Source organism: Lichenostomus cassidix, chromosome 5, assembly GCF_008360975.1.
Source record: "Lichenostomus cassidix isolate B80296 chromosome 5, HeHo_3.0, whole genome shotgun sequence".
Classification (NCBI taxonomy): domain Eukaryota; kingdom Metazoa; phylum Chordata; class Aves; order Passeriformes; family Meliphagidae; genus Lichenostomus; species Lichenostomus cassidix.
The window spans coordinates 14038437-14059187 of NC_139486.1; the positions used below are offsets into that span (position 1 = coordinate 14038437).

General features: G+C 37.7%; 1 protein-coding gene across 1 annotated transcript in view; it reads right to left on the reverse strand.

The window, feature by feature from the left end:
• TUNAR (transmembrane neural differentiation associated intracellular calcium regulator) overlaps nucleotides 1-20751 on the reverse strand; it is a 162040-nt gene that overhangs the window by 51630 nt on the left and 89659 nt on the right. The window contains exon 2 of the mRNA XM_085061456.1: nucleotides 15709-15827. The gene's annotated coding sequence lies outside the window, so the exon portion shown is untranslated. The remainder of the gene's footprint in view (nucleotides 1-15708; nucleotides 15828-20751) is intronic.

Sequence of the window (20751 nt, forward strand, 5' to 3'; positions counted from 1 at the left end):
ATTGTCTTCTAACACTGTTTTTTGTTGTTTTGTTTTGGTTTTTAATTTAATGTATTTTACACATGCTCATGAAGATGAAGAGAAACAACTAGGAATATTTTCACAAAAATATATTTTGTTTCCTAGAGTGAGGAATAATTTAACAAGAATGAACACATACCAAGAACAAATATCTAGTTCTGTAATTTATTTCATCTTTGACATTGTATTTCTCTTTCTAAACATCTACTGTACAAACTTTTCCCAACCCATTCTCATAAAGTACAATGCCATTGCATGGGCAATCATTATTAAGAGTTATATTTCTGATTTAAGCTGAACAAAATAAGGGAAATTCTTTTCTCATTTATACTGTATTGCAAATTTTTTAAAATAAGTTATTATTTAGCAGAATGCCGCAAAGCTTTTGTGATGAAAACCAGAATAAGGAGAGAACCCTCACTCATATCAAATTTACAGAAATGTTTCCTCCAATATGTCCATTTCTCAGAATTCTGTTCATCTCACAAACCTTGCACTTTCAAGTGCATAAATATAATAGACAGTGGTATTCATAACTAAACCAAAGAAAATAGATATTTTCCACTTTTTGTTTTGTTATCATATTTTTTTCAGCTTTATCCTTCAGCAAGCTATTTAAAACTTCAACTTTTTCTGCTCTTAGAACTTATTTATTCTTGTCTCTCCTTGGTGAAGTGATAGGGCTAATTTATATGCAGCAAACACATAAAAATTCCACAAGAATCTGCATAAATATTTCTCTATCCTTTCATACAATATTTCATTGTTACAGTACTTGATTTCTCTACAGTTTTAACAGAATACATGTTCTATACCTCTTAATAAATCATAAGAGAATACCTATTAGATAAGAAGTAAGAAAAGTTAAAAATGCTGATATGGAATTCCTGAAGAAAAAAAAATGAAGAAAAACTCCTAAAAAAATTTCCCTCTATCAATCTAACAATTTTAAAGCCCATATTATGCATAGTCTAACTCAAACACAACAGAAATTCCTTGCCCATCAAAAACTGGAAAGCTGTATCATTTTCCATCAGAAGGGCATGTTACAAAGAATAAGACAACAAGCAAATGTCATCCTGGCAGTTTTGTTGGCCTGTGCTGGAGGAAATGATAGCCAATAAATCACATTTTTTCCTCTAGTCTGGTATTTACCATGCTCTCAAAAATGATTATAAAGGATTTTTTAGGTTTTTGCATAAAAAAAGAAGAAATAGTAATTGTTCAATTAAAGGAAATATAAGAATTTCTAAATTATTGCAAAGTAGGGCAGATGCACCAAAAGCACTTTTAGAATGGTGACTTTTAGTTTTCCTCTTTCAGCATTAAAATTTAGAGATGAAAGTCTGTTCTATTTCCCTCTAGTGACCAGTTTCATTGAAATAGGATTTCATTCAGATTTATTGTGAAGTAGCAGAATGGGAGATGACCCCTTAAGGCAGCCACTCATTCCTCTCGTAGCAAATTATGTAATTCCTGAATTTGATTTCCAGTGCACATGAGGCATAAGATGTGCATTAGTTAAAAAGAAGAGGGACAAGGATTTAACATAGAGAAGGGCTTTATTCAAGTGCTCTGAAATGGAATTTCGGAGGATGTTTTCAGTTTTGTTATCTGCTGCTCTCTGAACATGTTTTTTGAGATCGACTTCTGTGAATTCAAGTGAGACTTACCATTTTTCTCCTTTTAGGAGAGGTTTAAAATAGTATGAACCAATTACTTCTACATAAGTAGGGGAATGCCTATTTGAGAGGTACTTCTGCCTGTCTGGGGTGATGCTTTTTCAGGCATTGGAAATTTTGCTCCAGTTTTAATGATCTTTGAGAAAATCTCACTATTTTTTTCATTTTTTGGTGTTGGGAATTTATATCTCAGAGTAAAAGAATAAAAAAACCTCCAATTCTAAGAAAAGCATTGCAGAATTTTCTGCCCTTCCCTTTTCCTTACTGTTACAGCCCCAAATTTTATTAAAATAAATAGAAAAAAAAAAAAAGGTGGAGGTGAGGAAGCTTTTACAAGAAAACAAAGGTTTTTTTTTTTCTTTTTTGACAGCAAGAAGAAACATGTAGCAATTCCCATATGGAGTAATACAAGGGAACACAAGTGATTTTATGTTCAGGCCTACTGCCATTACTAAAGCTAATATTTTGTATTGTTTGAGAAATATTTTTGGGATCAGCTCATTGAATTTAAAGACAGAATCTTCATCTACAATTCTTTGCACAAACCCATGATGCTGTGCAAAACCCACAAGCTCAGACACCAGCACTGAGTGTGAATACATTTTTCAGAGCTGTGGTAAGATGTGGCTGATTCCTAGGTTATCCTTTCCATGGGTTTCTGGGACTTCCAGTCAACAGACGACCTCAAGCCATAAAACATTCTCCCTGGAACCATACTCTCTTTTCCAAAAAATTTGTTTGAAACAGTATAGGTAATAGAGAGCTAAACACACCTTTGCACAACTCAGTAGAGTTTTCCTGATTGCATTTGAGACCCACAAGACACAAGTGATTGATCTTTGTAGGCATTATGACTCTAATCACTGTGGCTGGATAATCTTTCCCCTTTAGTTAAACAAATTAAATGAGAACTAGAGCATTAGTAAGTCAGTTATGGAGGTTTTTCTTTGTTTCTTTCGGTTTTGTACTAACCAGGAAAAAATACTCCAGGTTGAATTTTCCATCCTTCCAACCCTCACTGCTTTTGGTTTGCCTACAGCCCTAATACATCTTCAGCTACCAGTGAACAAAAACATGATGCATGCACATGCATCTTTGCCTGTGTCTTGTCAGGTGCTCCACTAAAAACAGAATTATAGGAAGTACTTAACAGAAGACCCTCTTGTAGTGAACCCATTATCTTCTGAAATGTCTTTATTTCAGCGCAACTGCCTTTCCATTCACTTGATTTGTATTTCCTGTCACAGTCTAAGGAATTTCTATATTATTTTCATTTCATAAATCCATCATATGAGATAGGTTTAAGAAAGTCAATAATATTGTATTTTTTTCTCCATTCATCTTGAGAAAGAACATTTTTTTGAACTTCTACATTAATGAAGAAAAACTGACTGCAGTTTTGCAGAAGAACTTAGTTATTAAAATCCAAATTAATCATATAAAAGGGAAATCCTCATTGCCTTGTATCCATAAGATTTGAAATGTGATTTTCTTTGCACTAGGTTTTGCCTTTGCTCTCATAATCTTGCTTAATTTTTTCTGCAATAATAATATTTCTGGTCTATGGACTTCCCTGGATATCATATTTAAAGTAATAATTACATAGGTCAGAAAATATGTCCAAATGCTTTATGATTTCTTAAATTCAAATGAAAACTTTAGGCTTTAATAAAACACATATATTTTCTGTTCATTTTCAAGGGGAAGATATAGGTCATTTTCTGCTGAAGAAACCATATTGAAGTCATGGGATTTATACCAGCAGATAATTTGACTCCAAAGGTACCAGACTTCAAATGCTTCAATACTGCCTAGTTTAATTATTTAGCAGACAGAAGTCTACATATTTTGTTCAGCTATCACTGAAAAATAAAACAAAGGACATGTTCTCTGTGTATCAAGGATAACTGATATTCTGAAACCCAGGTGATGTAGGAGTAAAAACCTGCTAAAATGTTGAAGGTAAAAGGAAATGGTCATGTTTTGGGTCTGGTCACAAAGATAAGGTGGGTGATGCATTTTCCGGGCAACAAGAAAAATATGAAGACTAGAGGACAGGTTTGAGGTGGATTCTTTCATCATCCAGACCACTTGGAAAGGAGGGGAGCAGGAACATACTGGTAACAAACTCCTGTGGTGGCATATCTGTATCTACAAAAGCTAAAGAAAACAAGTTAAGGAAAAGGCCTCTGACTGTGTTTCTGGCCAGCCTGGATGAACAAGCTGAGATTGTGCAGATGCAAAGTAACCTGTCACAGTGACCATGAAATAGATGACAGAACTAACAAGCCTCAGACGGTTAGAATGGAGAACACAAACATCATAAATCATGGAGCTTTGGACAGCAGCAATAAACACTTGGAGGTGGAGGTGCTCAAGTTTTACATAATGTCAGTAAAAAGGGGAATAGGAATTGGAGAGAGCTGGTAGTGTTGTTAAAACAAATAAAAACAAAAGGAACAAAAAAAGGACAATTCACAGACACAAAGTATCCTGAACTAGAGTGTCAACAGTCTAGGAATAAAATGAAAAAAGCAAAACATAACTTGTGAGAAAGTAAACCATAGGAGAAAATACTGCATATTTATTATATTAGCATCAGAATATTAAGAAAAATGCTGGTCTGTTCCTCAACAGGAATCTTGAGAAGGTCACAGTGTTAATGTCATCTTTGCTTCTGTCTTCACTAAAAATGTCAACTGTGATCTTACAGCTATAAAAATGAGTTGCAGAGATAGAAATGAGTAATAAAACCAAAACAGTGACAAACAGATTGGAAAATAGGAAAATGAGAGGCTTTAAGATAGGCTCAGTGGAAATTCTCTGTAGGTATTTTCCTTAAGCCTGCCTTTCTTCCCACAGATGATAAATGATTATGTTTTAAAAACTTGTCAGAAATAAATAAGGCACCACAAAACTGGGAAAAGCCACTCCTACATCTAACTAAAGGAAAAAAAAAAAGGAAAAGAGAGGAGAGACAGGCTAGAGGAGAGAAAACCACTATTCTCAGTCTATTCGCAGGTCTAGAAAAATCCTGCAATGAAGAGTCAAACAAACCATTCACAAACACTTAAAAGACAGAAAGGTCATGACTGCCTGCATGGACCTTTCCATATTAAATCATAGTAAATTAATCTAATTCTTTGTATGAGATCAGATTTGCTAAGGTGTAACAGTGAAAAATAAATAAGACAAAAATAACTCGTAACAAGAGGAGTTGTTGGTCACAAGATGACATGAAGTTGGGTGGTAGTGTTGTTCTGCCGAAGGGTAGAAAGGCTCTGATGGGGATCTGGACAGGCTGGATCCATGGGTCAAGGCCAATGGTGTGAGGTTCAACAGGGCCAAGTGCCACATCCTGCACTTGGGTCACAACAACCCCACCCTACAGGCTGGGGGCACAGTGGCTGGAAAGCTGCCTCATGGAAAAGGACCTGGAGATGCCATTTGACAGCAGCTGAACATGAGCCAGTTGTGCCCAAGTGGCCAACAAGGCCAATGGCAACCTGGCCTGGATCAGCAATAGTGTGGCCAGCAGGACCAGGGCAGGGATTGTCCCCCTGTGCTGGGCACTGGTGAGGCCACACCTCAAATCCTGTGTTCAGTTCTGGACCCCTCAGGACAAGAAAGACAATGAAGGGCTGGAGCATGTCCAGAAAATGGCAATGGAGCTGGGGAAGGGTCTGGAGAACAAGTCTGATGCGAAGCAGCTGAAGCAGCTGGGAGTGTTCAGTCTGAAGAAAAGGAGGCTGAAGGGGGACCTTGTCATGCTCTACAACAACCTGAAAGGAGGCTGTAGCCAGGGGGAGTTGGTTTCTTCTCCCAAGTACCAAGCGAGAGGACAAGAGGAAATGGCCTCAAGTTGCACCAGGTGAGGTTTAGGTTGGATATTAGGAAAAGGTTCTTCACTGAAAGGCTGGTCAAGCATTGGAACAGTCTGCCCAGGGAAGCAGTGTTAAAAGACATGTGGAGTGGTGTTTACGGATATTGTTTAGGGGAGGGCTTGCTAGGTTGATGCTTGGACTTAATGTCCTCAGGAGTCTTTTCCATTGTAAATGCTGCTCTGATTCTATAAGTCAAAATTAAACTTCACTGAGTATCCTTTCTCTGATAGGAGCCACTAACAGGTGTCAAGGAAGAACATGAAAAAAGCATGGTAAATATATACTTAACTTTTATGTGGTAGGCTGTCCTGGTTTCAACAAATATGCAACTTAATGGCTTTCAGAGCTGGAAGTTGCTCAAAAAATATTTTGGGATATTTCATTCAAAATGAAGGTATATTTAAATACAGTATTGCAGAATTTGATATTATAATATATTTCCATAAATCACTTATATGACATTATAGATATAATATACTTGTTAAATACAGTGATCATACCAAAATTACAGAAGTTTCAAGCACTGAAAGGTCTAGGAATGAAACTCCACATAATCTTTAAAGGTTAAGGAATATTCCCGCAAAACCAGGACTCAGAGGGAAAAAAAAAAAGTTATACACTTAGATTACACTTCACAGATAGAGGATAGGGAATGACAGATCTCCTCTGCTGTTAAAGATCTGAGGATTAAAACGGGTCAGATCTGAGCACATGCCAATAATATAGCCAAAAGCAAACACAGTGCCCAAATGAAAGGCTGGCTGTAAGAGCTGGTGCAGCATCCACTGGAGTAGGTTTTCAGTTACAAGCATTGCTCCTCGAGAATAATCTAGGTCATCTCAAAGAAGTTAAGAGAGCAGAATGAATGATAGAATTCAATAAAATTGTTCAAGAAGGGTTGAATGGGTCATATAATCTAAAGGAGAGAAATCTGAAAGGAACTTTAACAGTTTTAAGATGTGAAAAAAGTAGCTGTAAGGAAGAGACTAAGAAATTCTCCATAAACACCAGGGATAAAACAAGAAGTTTCACACATAAATACCAACAAGGAAAATTGAAAGCCAGGCCTTGAAAGACTTTTGGACAACCAGAGTTACTCACAAAACATCTCAGTCTCCATCACTGGAATTTATCACGGAAAAGATAGAAAAACACCTATCAAAAAATGCTTTGGCATAAATGACACAGCTTCTGGTTAAGGGAGTTGGAATGCTGGGTCTCTTCCTGTTTTATTTTCTTGTACTTATCATTATGTTCTTCTCTGGTTTTGGTGAGGCAAATAACTACTAGAACAAATCACCAATAGATGCTGTAGAGTCTCAGTTACTTCTAGTTGCTTTTAAAGATACAAGTCCCTCCTATGAAATATACTGTCTTGCAACAGATAATATATGTGGTTTTATGCAGAAATGACTGACAGTGTCTCTATGATTATTTTTCTGGGGGAGATTAAACTACATGGTTTTAATGTTTTCTTCTGGCCTTACTATCTAGACGTTATAAATAGATTAATTGAATACTGTTGAATACTGCGACACACTGCCCAGAGATGTTATAGAATCTTCAGCCCTGAGCAACACGCTGCAGTTGACCCTGCTTTGAGCACTGGTTTGAACTGCAGAGTCTCCAGAGGCCCCTTCTAGCTTCAGCTCTTGAGATTCTGTGAGATCCTGTGATTTCTAGACTGCAACTACATTAAGGGCATCTTATCACCATGAATCGAGTGAAAACTCTGAAGCATTGAAGAATGAAAAGAAGAAAAATCCATGTGAAGAGCATTTTCTCTCCTGGCACTGTCCACATGGCTTTCTTTTTCTGATGTATCATTATTTTTATTCCAACTGGACTGCTTTTCTAATGAAAAGCAGGCTGTTTTCTGCAGTTACAAGTATGGGAAATGAATTTGGTGAAAGTTACGGAGTTACAAAGTTAAAGACTTTGTGAGATATGCGCCACTCTGTATGTGATAAGCAGTGGTACAAAAAAGCAGGAGGCGGTTTGGTAAAATGGGGAGCATGATGAGATGCTTCACATGAATTGGAAATTATAAAGACCAATTTAGCACAATATTTTAGAATGGATAATATGGAGTTTAACATGAGAGAAAGAGAAGTTTGCAATGGAATATGTTTAAAAGACAAATAGACAAAAAACTGGAATATGTTCATTGTGCAAAGAAAGACAGGGGATGGAAGCAAAAACAGGAGGAATCAGCTTCCACAGCCCAGTTAGGGCTGCTGTCAGATTCTAGGTCCTCACCACTGAGATCTGGAGTTTTGCCATATGCAAGTCACATCTTGACTGATTTAAACCCAGCCATTCTGTGAATGAGGATTCATCAGTAATGGTTCTTTTTAAAGGCTCTCAAAGAAGGTTTGCCTTTATCCCCAGGACAGCAGAAGCAGGACAACCTAACTAACCCACTTTTCTATTGAGTCCATACTTCCAGAATACGATTCACTTCCTTTGATTAATCTGGTCTCTTAGAAGAAACCACAGACACAGACAGTGAAAACAAACCCTTCTCATGATGCAAGGAAGAAATAGATGTTTCTAAATGGGAGTGAGGATCACAAGTAAATACAGCAAGCACTATGCTAACCAAAGGTAATAGTAACAGGATGACATGGTGTCCCCTTATTGAAACTCTGAGCTAAAAGCTTGTGCAAGTCTGACAATTAGAGACTCAAACCATCTCCTGGACAGTGGCATTTATCAAGTACTTTGGAAACAGAACACTCCTTAATTCACTTAAATGGCTGAAAAATGGAAGTGGTGATTATAATTTATGTTATGGATCAGAAGTTAAGTGCTCTCATGCAGGAAATAGAAACTCAATATGAGACCTTCCCCAGCCTGGTGGTTCAAACTCAAAATTTTCATTTTTCCCCAGCATGGCTGATCAATTTTAGAAGGAAGCTTTGTATTGGAATTGCTTTCCTGCAGAAGCTCTGTCATCATGCAATAAAGAATTCACTGTTCCCATATACTAAGAAATTTACTACTCAAATTTACTAACAAATTGAGAATGTAATTTCATTTGAAAATGAAAAATAAAGGCAAAGTCACTGTTAAAGAGAATTCATCTGTGAATGGCAAATTGCCTCCTGAAGCAAATGCACTCATTAAGCTCTAAGAAAGGATGAGATCTCCCACAGTTAAATAAAACTAGTAAGAAAAATAATTGCTTGATAAATCAGAGTAATTAAATTTTGCACATGTGAATGCTACTGCACCTCTGTCTTCAGTACAACAAGGCCATCCCTGTAGCAGAGAAACAGCACATAAAGCTCAGCCTTTACTCTCTGAAAAATTTATTACTGAAAGAAATAGCACACCTTTTCCCTTTTAGCTCTTCATTAACGAGGTACAGGAAGTCTTGCCCCACAAAGGTACTGGGGTCAGAGCAGCCAAAAACCGTGGTGATGCTATCTAGCTCCAGTTCACCTCCTTCAAACATTCCACCGATCATTAGTGTGCCTTCTAGCATTTAAAAAACACAAAACATTAGACTCTGCTCTTCTTTGGGAACCTGAATGATAAGTCATTTGTTAGTTGGTCTGCCTTATATGTTAATTTTTGTATACCAGGTTAATAACTGTGTCCCCTTATAAACATCTATAGGCAAAATACCCATGAGGACTTTAAACATTATAGATACTCCAATTGCTCTGTATTAGTTCTGAAAAGAAGTTTCTGCCACTATCCTTTCTAATTCCAAAAGTTAATTCTTGACCATTCAAACTATTTTTGTGTTTAGGCTTTTTAAACACAGTTATCTACATCTAAACATGCACACATTCATCAGTTGTTCCTCTGCCTGCTGCAGTCAGCAGAAATCCAGCCAATGCAACCTAGAGCACAATTCAGTTCACCCCAACCAAGGGAACCAGCAGCTGCTGAGGTGAATCACTTGCTCAGCTCCATTGACTCCAGCCTTGATCTTTACTGGCTCTAATAAGGGCTTTGATGCTGAGGGCTCAATCCTTGCCCACACAGAAGGAGCCAGTGCCATTTGGGATGGACAGCATAACCTGCCTGTCCTGTGGGTAACAATCTTGCAGAGCTATCAAGGTGCCTTGCATACTCCAGGGCATGTGAAATGGCAGCTCTTCGTGTTTGGGGGTGACTGGAGCAAGCCTTTTGGCCACAAACAGACTCCTGCAGCTAGGCAAAACAAATTTAGGTATCTCAGCTGTCGGCTGAATCTCTGGAATTTAGGAATTTGAACAGCTTTGTCTGGAAAGGCCATGGCACTGCCACAGTATATGTAGCACTCAGAAGAAGTGGCTTATTATGGTTTCCCTCCTATTCAATAGACTAACGGGAGAAAAGCACAGCACAAGCTCATTCACATGTTCCTCAGGAGTACAAGGATGCATTGCATACTCTGTCTTCAGAACCAGTCAAGCAGAAAGCACCAGCAATTACTTTCACAAGAGTTACAGAAGAGTGATTTTGGGCTTAAGGGTCATTTAAAGGCATAGTTATATGATGAGGTTTAGATGGTCATAAATTAACTCCATATTTTATGTCACCGCAGGTTTGCAAGGCATTCAGACACGGGATAACATTTGAACTAAAAATTCACACCTCTCAGTTTATTCATGCAGGCTCAGTAGATGGCAAACTTGGCTGTGATGCAAGCTGGAACTGGCCTGTGCTGCAGAATCTTGGGCAGAGATGGCATCAGATACTAACCTTTGAGTACTTAGGTGCTGACCTCCTCACTGCAAGATCACCACGAATTTGGTACATTAAAACATCAGGCAACCAAAGACACATGAAGCACAGAGAGAGCATATCTATGTAGAAACACATATTCATCTTTTGACAGTCCATTTCTGACAAAAGATAAGTTGACATTTATTAAGAAAATCTAAACAAAATATAGTAATTTTTCCAACAGCTTAAGGTTCTGTAAATATCAGTTCCCCAACCAATTGCCTTAAAAAGAGTTCAGACAATCTTACTACTCATGTGATCTCCGTGCATTTAGTCTCCTTTTGACTTCTCCACCGCAGCATCTTTGTCAGAATTGAGCATAACAAATGTGATTACAGATGCAGATTACACTGGTGTAGCTCCTAATATAACTTATCCATTTGGTGGTTAGCTGTTCTTTTAGATTAGATACTGCCAACTGACGGAGCAAGTTCTTTGATCTTCTTCCCAACGTGTCTCTTGTGTGTGCATCATGTCTGGCAAAAACTGTAGTGTCCACTGAGTGAAAGAGGACATGTAGCAGATGTTCGACTGCATTTCTTTTCCTGCTTGACTGCAATGAGTGCTCTGAGAAGTATCCACTCAGTGCTGCAAATGCTCACTATGTGTTGTATCATTCGATTATTACCTTGCTTATTCTCTTTCCCTTACCAGGTTTATTCAAATTCCCCTACCAATCTATATATTCCTGAATTTTTATCAGCTATATCTCTTCTCTCCAGGCAGAGCCCAAACTCCCTTTTCACTCCAAGACTGTTTTATCTGTATGTAGGATTGGATTTTTTGTTTGTTTTTGTAAGGTACTTACTCTTGGGATTAGCTCCTGCCTTTTTACTAAGGGATGGCATGTTATATAAAGTATTCAGTTTCTAAATCAGACAGTGACAGAAAAAAATAGGATGTCTCCTGATTTCAGATTTGAAAGAGCAGCTGAGGTAAGAAAGCAAGATAAAAAAGGTGACCTTAAAACAATCTGGTTCATGAAGACGCTGCCTTTTAGTCTCAATGTCCAATTTATCTCAGTGCACATGCAAAGTAAGACTAATGAGTATGGCAGAAACATATGCAGTAATTCATCATCATAACAAAGCATAGCACAATTATCAGGAATTTCCTGTAGACTTGCCATGATTGCATGGAAACAAATTGTTTGGTCTGCTCAGTTAGAAGTGCAAGAATACTGAACCAAAAACCAGAAAGGGATTGTTGCCACCTATATACACAAATCATCTGTTTGGGATATGACAAATGTACAATTTGGCTTTCTTTTTTTGGTTTGTACACTGAAATTGTATTGATTCAGTGCCTGGCCAACTGGGTCTCCATGTTCTGCAACAGGACACATCACAAAAAACATAGGAAGAAGAGGCAGTTGGCTGCAGGGTTAGAGGAGTTGATGGATATAATCACGATAACTTTTTTATGCTTACCAAAGACTTTATTGTAGCAAAAAATTTCAAGCAAGAATGGAAGGAAGGGAAACCTTTAATTAGTTGGAATTTACTTACTTAAAGAAAACCTCATCTCTGCTTGGTGTATCTTCCTGACAAAAGACTAACATCAGCATCACTTTGTGAGTAATTGGGCTTGGTCGTGTTCCTGGCTTTCAGCTACCTGGAGTACAGTTTAGGCTGCTGTTTATTTGACTCTCCTCCCTGAGGACCACTCTTCTGTAGGAGAATTAAAGCTATGCAATGCTTACACAGACATTTCTTGCACTTCTGCTGGAGAACAAGCCCCATTCTGAGTAAGCACTAATAATAGGCAGCACTGCAAGTAGTTGCTTGGGGCTCACATGCCTGAGAGATACAATATTAAAGGTGAAGTCACTGCTGAAAGGAGCAGCTAGATTGCATTTACTACCACAGATCTCGACTGTGTCTCAGTGATCATGCCACTTAGGTAAAGTGGGACTTTGAGAGCTAAAGTCTAATTAAAATAAGTGGGCGTTACATAACCATGCTCGGAAGGCAAATTTTCTGCAAAATTCCTTAGTGACTAGAAGTTGCCTTTCTTTGAAGCATTTATAAAACTCAGCTCTAGCAATTTAATGGTTGGGAGATGATAAGGAAATAAATTAGATTTTGGTACATAGCAGTCAAATTAATTTCAGGGGTATATGTAACTCCTAGCACTTAAGTCCCATAACCACATCACGACCCATATCAATGTAAGGTCCCAATTTTTCAGGGAAGGTTGGATAGCACTCATCACAGAACTGCTTTTTAGAAGATGTCATTATGCATCATGACAAAAGTCATGTTTCAGGGAATACCTTAGCTCCACTAGGATATCAGTTATTCTCAGGGCTGCACTGCTGAGGCTCCAGGGATGAATCTAGCCCAGAGAGTGAATTTAAGCTTCCTGTACTTCGTTTTATTTTAGTTGGTTTTCCTCTGTTGCTTTCATGTTTTCCTTCCTCACATCATTTCCTTTATTGGTCTTGTCTTTCCTCCTTTTTCTCTCTCTCCTGGTTACTTCTAGATTAGCACCAGGATGGGACAACCCACAGGGAGCCCCACTTGGCCCCTTTCTGCTAACTAAAACAGCCAGGCCTGGCAAAGTGAAGATATTCTTATCAGAAGCAATGGGGAACATTGCTGAGAGGGCCTGCTTTGGGTGTCACAGGTTGGTGATAAATTTGTCATGCTACTGCAGTCCAGGCAAGAGTGCAGCCACTGTGCTCTGCCAGCACTTCTCTAAGTTACACCCATGAAGGAACCATGTAAGGTGCAAAGACAGCTCAGTTCACTCACTGAGCCTGGTTTGCCAGCATTGCTTTCTTAAAGGATGCTGCACAGAACTCAAGTAGCTGCTTGAGTCTCCAGCGAGGGGGAGCCTGCTGCAATCAACCTTATGGAGGAAAATATATCAGCCTCAAATTAATTTCTCTGTATGGATGAATTCTGCCAAGTTCCTGGAATTTTCACAAATCAGTTTCATCTACCCTTAATTTACTGATCTACTTTTTAAACTGTAAACAACTTTCAAATAAGATTTTATTGCATTTGAATATAATTCTTGTCATGTTCTGTACTTTTCTGCTTCACTTCCAAAGAATGTTGTGATGATTAACTCATGCATTATGTGATGCCATGTGTAATGCTCCCTTGTGACAATAACTCAAATTGCTATTTTCATGCCATCTTCCTGTCTCTCACTCTTGTTTTATTTTTACTCTATCCTTTTACTCATTTGAACAGAAATATTTTCAAGAATATATTTCTGTCTCCTTTTGCCAACTGACTGCAAGCTCACAGAGTCTAGAACAATTGGTAAGTGAAAGCATCCAGTTACCACAGCTTTGCTTCCAGTTGCTACGGAGCTCACTTTCCCAGGAATTCTCCTGGATCTTCAGATGCAGAGTTCAGTCATTCATCAAAACATCAGCAAGTTATATGGGAATTCTTTGAAGACCTGGCTAGCCAGTGAGGCATACAGCAAGGGTTCAGTTCAAACAAGCAAGGAACAAGCTCACATATAATATGATGCAGCATTTATATGCATATATAAATAAGATGTAGCACTACTAAACCTTCATTCTGGATATCAACAGAGAAAGAGAGCTTCTGGACATTAACTGATCGTGAAAGGAATGGAAATGATTTTTTAGAATATTAATTATTCTAAACCTAAATAAAGATGTAGATAGACCCATTTCATTTTACCACTTGAATAGAAGAAATAGGGTTAAACCTTTAAATTCCCACACTTCTGACAGTGACATAGGAAGTCATATAATGTGCATGAAGAACCTACAGCAAGGGAAAATCCTGAAAAATCTAGGAGGGAAGAAAATTACAGCAGAACACATGCAATCAAGGGAAATTTGAGGTTTTTCTTGAATCCTAGCTGTCCTTGATCACACCAGTAGTAGCCTGTTACTGTTCACTAACTCCATATCCCAAATCTATCTAGAAAATAGTAAGAAAACTGCAGATAGGAAAATTCAGCTATCGGGAGCAGGCACAGATTAACCAACTATTTTTCACCAAGTGTTCTATACAAAAGTGTCTCATAAAAGCAATAACCAGAATAAAACCAGGGAAGTCTATGCAAATAGATGTTTGAGGTTTATAACTCTTGTGAGCACTTCCAGAAGTGTCACTAGGGAACTCTATCATCCCATAACAAGAAAGACAGTCTAAAAGGATTGATTCAGAGTATTTAGTTTACCTCCTTGTGAGAGCAGGATTGATCTCAAATACTCTGAGCAGTAACTTCTAGTTTAGCTTTAAATACACAAAAGAATGGTGTTACCCTTCCTTGTCTTGAAATCTACCCAAGTTTGGAATTCAGAATCCAGTCCTCAGTGGCTTTTGCTGTTCTCCATTTATAGTTGCTATATATACAACAGAAAACTGCAATTTACATTAAGTGGCCCCATATGAGTGTGCTCAATCAGTAAAAATGTTTTGTATTCTGCATATAGGGGCTATATGGATGCAGCCTCAATAGTTGCCAGACATTAGGATGCAAAAGGCCTTAGTCTTTCACATCACAACCTGATCACCTGTTCTTTTATCCTATTACTCCTACAGAAAGAGCATCCCAAGGAACATCTGTAGTCAGACTGTTCCTCCTTCTGTCAAGGTCACTTATGGACATCAGTAATATTCATCTATCCTTACTCAGTAAACTGAAAGACATTTCACTTTCTTTGTACATCCTCATCTAATAACATTTCTCTCTGAATTGCCTCCAGTTCACTGCACTGTTAATTAACTTTTATGCACTACCAGAGATGAATGCATCTCAGCAGTGACTTAAGTGATTTTTCTACAGGTTATGTCTCAGTTTCCATTCATAAAACACTTCAACCTATATTAGTCAAATTGTTTCCCCCTTGTAATACTTTAGCATTTCCGTAGTATCTCTCATTGTAAAGTAAAAAAGGGCAAAGCAACAGAGTAAGTAAAAATTTAAATACCAATATTTGTCTTTGCCTGAAATACTCAATTTGGTTACGAAAATAAAACATTCTCTGAGTATTTGTGAACTCTGTATTTTTTACATGTTGTTTGCATTATTAAACAAGAATATCTGAGCCTTGTCTTTAATACTAATATAATTGGACCTTAGTTGTTTAGCAATATTGTTTTAAACTGAAGTTTCATACAAAAATAAAATCCCAAACTACAAACCCATGACACCGCTACAAAATGTGTCATTATAGCAAGGATTCCTTTAACAGACTGCAAACAGCACACAGCTTTTCCTGCACATTTTAAGGACACATCCAGACTTCACATACACTTTCAATTTTATCACCTAGTTATTAGAGAGACAATTTGCAAGAGTGAACAGCTCATACAGTGTCTGAACCTCTTAGCATTACATATAGACACAGATATAAAAGTATTTAGTTACATAACAGCAGAATGTGTCAGACTTACACAAATGTTGAATCATTTAGAGTTTAAAGCAGAGGTTTCCCAAACTGGTGGTCTATAGACTTCTGTCAGTGGACTGCAGCTGAAGGTTTATGGCTGTCTGGGTACATGGTATTCATTCCCTAAGGATAGTGGGGAGAGAAGAAATTAATAACAAACAAACATTGACCATGAAAAAATATTTCAGTTTATCAACAGCAGTAAAATAATTTTTGCAAAAGACTGTAGCCCTACAGTTTCTGTTAATAACTTTTGCATTTTATTACGATTTTGTCAAACAGATTATTTATACTGAAGTTTTTTTTTCAGACTGTTTCCTCTTTTCAAATCCATCCACTTATGAGAAAAGGACTACACAGGATGTTATTTGTAAGATATTTTCAACAGCAAAACACTATGAATTCAAGAACAGGTAAAAAGAGAAGTGTCAGCTGGCTTAGGAAGCCTGATGACAGTGATAATGGCTAAAATGTGAAAAGTGAATGTACAAGGAATTAAAGCAAGAAAAGGAAGTAAAACAATTACAACAATATTTTGGGAAAATCAGGAAAGACAAAACCATCTGATGCTCAAAGACTTCACAAAGAGGGATTTTAAAAGTCCTTGAGCCTGCAGAGGGAAGACCAGTGAAAACATGGGTGTGCTGAAGGGCAAAGAACCTGAAAAGCACTGAAAAGGTTAAATGCCTTTTTTGCCTTTGTCTTCACAGGCAAAACCTGCTCCTGGACCTTTGTGTTTCCACAAAGGGAAGCAATCATCAGCAGGAGAGCAGCAGTCCAGGAACTGACTACAGACAGGACCCACTCAGTGTAGGAGGCTCCTTTGGCTGTGCACAGAGGTGTCCAGCATGACTGTGAGGTTACTGCCTCTCACCTGGGAAAAACTGCAGCAATCAGAGGAGGGGTCTAAGGAATAGAAACAAGGCTAATTGAAGTACATTTTAGGGGAATGAAGGCTACAACAGATACCAAGCCACAGTCCAATATATAGGGACCTCAATAAACTCCAGAAATAGGACAGCAGAAACCTCAGGAAGTTCATCAAAGTATCAACTTGGGAGTTCTAAGCAAAATAAATTAATATATTTTTGGCCCATCTTGGGCTAGGATAGCACCAAGTATGTTTTTTTAAACAAATAAAACATTCAACAGTTTTGTTTTGTCCTACTCTGGGTAAACCATGTCATACTTCACTACACATAATTTCCATTAAGAGTTGCTGAATTTGGCATGGTGTTATATGTATTGAAGACCTTTGGCTTTGGTTTTGTTAGAACTGCCTCTGTGACTGCCACAATTCCCCTTTATTCTCCTGTCATTGTCTGCTCATCTTATTTAATATCATTTTTTCTAATTTGCATGTCAATAAACTCATATTAAAAGGCACAGATAAAAAAAGGAACCAACACATACTACTACACAGAAAATATACCTTCAAATTGCACATTGCTATCTCAAAAACACATTTCAGAACACCTTTCAAATCACTTTTTCTTTCTTTTTTTAAACCAGTGATGGCTAAAATCAAGTTCAGGAGCATATGCAAGAATATTTGTTTATTAAAACATTAAAACTTTCCACTGCCACAAAGTGGAGACTCAATTGCTCAATAATCACAACCAATTCCAAACTTTCTCAGGTCTAATGAAATCACTCCTTTAACTGTATTAGTTATCCAAGTAGTACAACTTGCACTGCAGGATATAAAAGATTCATGTCAGTAGAGATTTAAGCTCAGAAAAGTAGAACAATACTTAATGGTTAGTGAACTGCATTGGAATACTCCTTAAAGCAATTTTGCTTTTTCTATGTCTATTTTACAATGTATTTTATTTCACCCAAGCCAAGTGAAAATATTTAAACAAGTTAGGGGTTTACTGCTACCCCAAAATTAAAGAAAAACTTGTGGATATCCACATTTGTTTCATAGAGAAAGTGCTTTCAGAAAAGCAAGACATTTTGAGACTTGCTGGTTAGCCCTGAGTTTATAAGCAATAATGAAAAAGAATAACTCTAATGAAAGCAGCAGATTAAGTAGGAAGAACCTTTCCAGAAGTGTAATTTTGGATGCTGAAATACACTGTAGTGAGAAGCAACCTGCATGAAAGATAAACTGCAGTTCTTTCCAAAGCCTCTGTTTTGGTTTTCACCTAGTGAGACAATAGTGAACAATGGAAACAATAATTATATTGGCTTCCCCTGTTTCTGGTCTTTCACTAGTTTTTCTCTCAAATGTGTAATTCCACAGCTGCATTCTCTGAATATTTTAAGCTTGATTATGGAGCTCCTGCAACCTGTTTTATACTGCTTGTGCCAGGCAATACAATAACCCAAAAGAGCAAAAACAAGCTAATTATTGGAGAGGTGTTGTGAGCATTGCTACCTAGCCACATGTACATCACCAGAATTCACAGTGCCATCTATGAAACCTAATGCTTGGGAACAAAATGTACAAAAGTACAAAATATTTGATTTAGCCATCAGTCTTTTGTCTGAGTTCACCACAATTTTTCAATTTCCTTCAGCTACCTTAATGTCCAAAGGGAAAAAAGCTTATATTCAATTGATCCCTCCCCTTTTTAAAACTCTTCAGATTGTTGTGCAGCTCTTGGCTTACATACAGTGGGGTCAGATAAGTCAAACCTGGCAAAATTAGGAGTTTCTGCCCATAGATCATTGTTGATAGACAACATCATTCCTTTCAGAGCAAACAATTCTGTCTTCTCTTGCCTGTGGATTTCCTTTAATTGTCTACCATTATGCTTTTCACACATATCACACTTATCCATGTATATTTTCACCTAAGTGTACTTGCCTGGGCTACAAGCACATGTCCTGCTTCAACCTCACTCTATTTTTATCCCCATTCCACGTTGTCAGCAGCTGCCTGTTGGGACTACTGCTCCCACTGTAACTCCAAACCTGTTTTGGTACACACAGTTCCCTGCTTCTGCCACCTTCAAAAATGCAGCATGTTCCTATGCTAGTTTATGCTGCCACGAGGATTTGTGCAGCCCCACACAAACATGTCAGGGAATCAATGTAGATGAAAGATTAACAGGCAGAAAAGCAGTGAGTCTCTTTCTTCAACAGTGCTGGATTATGTCATCTTCAGGTACTTACATTACTATGAGGTCAGAATTCAGAACTCTAGCTTCAGGAGTTCTGACCAGCCCTGAAGTATGAACAATTAATATGCTAAATATTCCTTAACATACCAGTCTTGTTAGAGATCACAGCGTTTGGAGCAGGAAAGCTTAATCCTCCCCAGCTTCAGTTGATCTGCATGCAGTCCAATCTTTTATTCCCAGGACATGTCTGAGAAGAATCACAGCATGTTAGCTCAGAGATAGCAACCTCTTCTCTGTCAGTGCCTTCTCCAGTGGGGAGTGTGATGTGCTCAAGACCTGGGATCTCTAGTTCAGCTTAACCTGAAACACCTCAGGAGCTTCTCCCATGGGCTCTCTTCTTCTTTTCTATGCATCCCTTATGCTCTCTGTTCCCATTCTGTGAGCTGCAACTTTTAAACATTGTCAAGACAGACAGGCATCATAGGCCATTTTATTTTTGAGGCTGGTGTGGAAAGACAGAAGGGACACATCTATTTTGAGCTTTCTGTTGACTTCATTTTTGTTCTTTAACAGTTCTGTCTCCTAGTTTAGATAGATAGGAAATTTGATCTCGGAGCATCTGTTGTCTCAGGAAAAACATGATCATCACCCCTCTAAATATTCTGCTCATGTGTAATGATCCATACCAGGCCTTATACTTCGGAAGGTTTGCAGATCGAAATGTTAATTAACAGATATAGTCCATTTCCATATGTCTTCCTCTAAAGGTTACTGCAACAACATTTCCTGAATATCCTTTAACAATTTAATGGCAGCCTGGCATTGGTATCATGACAAATAAATTTAAGTGACATACAGGTTGCAGTGGCAGAATACAAAGTATAATGAAGCAATGCACTTCTTAGGGAGATGTGACATGAAAAACATTGACCTGTGGTCCCAAGTAATTTTCATAAGACAAAAGCTTTCATGGTAATAAAAACAAATCAGTCAGTGTTCTGAAAGACTAATATAATACACCATCAGGGAAGCTATTCAGCTGTGTTAACTCCATTTAACAAAACAGGAGTCATTATAATTCCAACTTTGTGCTTAAAGTTTGGTGATAACTTTAGCTGCACTATGACAAAGTAGCCTTCTTGATTAATGGGAGATATCTCCAGAAATGGCAGTGGGACTCAATGTGGAAACATATGCTGCCTTGCTGGTCCTATTCAACAAAACCAGTCTGACATTAGGAACACAGGACTGGACTTAAATGACAGGACAGAATATTAATTGCAGAGAAGCTGAGGATACTGCAGTGGCCCCGCATGAAATATTGCCACATCCAAGACTTTATATATTGACAAGCAACTAGAATATGAGGAGGATGGAAGAGGGGTCAGAAGTGCAAATATTTTTTATGGGAAGGAGAAAAAGGAAGGAAAAGAAAAAAAGTACTTTCAGTCCATGGATCCTGAACTGATTCTCAACAAATGAACACTACACTGCTTTTCAAGAGGAACAAAATCATGCTTCATAATTTTCTTTTCCAGGTGAAGAAGTATTGTTATAGCCACTGAGAAAGGGAGAAATTAAATGAGTTACAAGCAATTTGGAGTATAGGTAGAAACGAATCACAGGTTATGATTACAAAATGTGCTTTCTAACCATAAGTTCATCCTTACCCACACACTCAGCAGACATAATTTCTTGAGGAGCTGAAATGTCATTATGATTCTTTTCTTTATGAGCCTCACTCATTTGCAAGTATCTTTGTGTTTCTGGTTTATAAATGAGAAGGTATTTGGACATATCAACGTACCAAATAACTAGCTGGAAGTTTTTCAATATAACAAGAAGATCTCCTTTTTATCTACTCCTTTCCTTATCCTGTACTGAATTTTGGAGAATTTACACACATAACAAACCAGTTTTGTCTTAATCTATACCACAAGCAACTCCACCTAAACCCAGTCAGAATTTTTATCCAT